Below are 1,884 nucleotides of genomic sequence, written 5' to 3'. Positions count from 1 at the left end.
ACCAAAAAAAAAAAAAAAAAAAAAAAAAAAAATTGTGCTTGCCACACACAGTCGAAATGTGACAATTCCAATCCATATGTCTATTTGTTCTGTGATATTAAGCCTGAAATTAATGTAGAACAATTCAACTTATATGTGGTGCTCCAATACCACTAGAGGCTACATTGTTTGATTTAAAATCCTGGGTTATTTATCATTTAACTGAAATTCAGGAATGATTTGTTCAGATAAAGCATATCTGCTAAAGCTACCTTGTCTTTTTCTTGGACTCACATACTGAAAACCACAGGAGTGTTAGAGGAAAGACACCTACAAAATTTAAAAACAGAATTATACATCTTGATTATTTTTTAAATTGCCAAAGCTAACCTAGCACAATTTCAAACCAATTAAAAAGAAATGAGGTTGCTTATGAAGGCCTTAGCTTTGGTGACAACTTAGAACCCAACTTTCGATCTGCAGTTGATCCAGGCCTAAACAGTTTGCTTACCCCAGAAGATTCCATTTCTTTGCAGGGCTTATGACTACAGCCTATTTATTCTTCACTCACTGCACATGTTACAGACATCTGTACACCTTTACCTGAATTGTATTTCCCTTCTATCTCATTGCCTAGTTCACCTTCTAGCAACTTAAGAGCCTCATAAACATCACCAGTTTCTGTCAGCAGGGAAAGGTAACCACCCTGAATGCGTATCAGATGATAACCATTTGTTTTAATATTTGCAATATCCAGGTTTTATCTTCATGCTTTTTCCATGTGAAAATATCAATTCCAACAAGGCGAACCTTGGCATTACTGTGCTTCCCAGTTTTGGAAGTGGACATCTGCACTATTTTGCATGGTCATCCTCTGAGCACCACCAAGCCGTTTTTAGCGCAGGGCTGAGTGCTGCATAGGGTAAGTGCTAGAAGCCCCAGCATCTCCAGTAGTGAAATCAATTTTATCCACCGTGGTGGGCTGGGGAGATGGTAGCTTTTTCAAGGGAAATTTCAGTGGGGAAAGAGTGTCTTTATTTAGCCTGTGCACCTGTGCCAGCCCCCCACAGCTGTGGCAACGGTGACAGTGGCAGCCATGGCAGTTCCCTCTTCACTTCTTTAAGTATGTTTCCCTTTAGTTCTTTGAATGTATTTATAATGGCTACTTTGAAGCCTTTATCTGTTAAATCTGACATCTAGTCACTTTCGCTAAGAGCTTCTCTTGCCGGCTTTGTTTACTGTGAATGGGTCAGATTTTCCTCTTTGCATATGTCATCATTTTTTGCTGGAAACGAAAAATAACGTACCTTAGCAACTCTGGGTACTGGTCTACTGCTCCCTTTTTGGCACTTGCTGTTTGGGTATTTATTTGTTTAGACATTGGCTGGATTTTAGTAAATCTATCCCCATACCCCAGTGCAGTGTGAAGCCTCCAATATTGTTCCTCAGAGGGTGCAGACTTTGGCATGTGCACAGTCATTCTGGGGTGACCCTGGTTTTAGCAGGGCTCTCTTTCCATGGCTATACCCTGCTGTTAACCCTACTAATGCCAGCTGATTGACATCTTGTCCTCAACAATACCCTGGGACATAAATCGCTCCACAGGCTCCTTCGCACAGATGGTTTTTGAAGTCAGCGTTTGAGATTGGTTCTAACTTCAGGAGGGCTCTTCATTGTTTTTAACTCTGGTTTTCTCTGGTTAACTACCTAGCCTATGCTTTAGCTTGTATCTCCAATGAAATCTACCAGTCTTCCTTATTTGCTTTTTACCAAGTTGCCATTGTTTTGAGGGTATCTTTTTGCTTGAACTGTCTGACACTGTCTCAACTGAAGTCAATTTCTGTGGGAGGAGCTTCAGATCGCGCTCTGTCTCTCCTTTTTAATGCCCTGCTTCTCTCCTTAGGA

General features: G+C 40.8%; 1 pseudogene; it reads right to left on the bottom strand.

Annotated features, from left to right (window-relative positions):
- Positions 1–473: 473 nt before the first annotated feature.
- Positions 474–1,459, bottom strand: LOC126077944 (eukaryotic translation initiation factor 5A-2-like; annotated as a pseudogene).
- Positions 1,460–1,884: the final 425 nt, after the last annotated feature.

This window comes from Elephas maximus, chromosome 6 (assembly GCF_024166365.1).
Source record: "Elephas maximus indicus isolate mEleMax1 chromosome 6, mEleMax1 primary haplotype, whole genome shotgun sequence".
In the NCBI taxonomy this organism is placed as follows: Eukaryota; Metazoa; Chordata; class Mammalia; order Proboscidea; family Elephantidae; genus Elephas; species Elephas maximus.
This window is presented reverse-complemented; position numbering and strand designations above follow the sequence as displayed.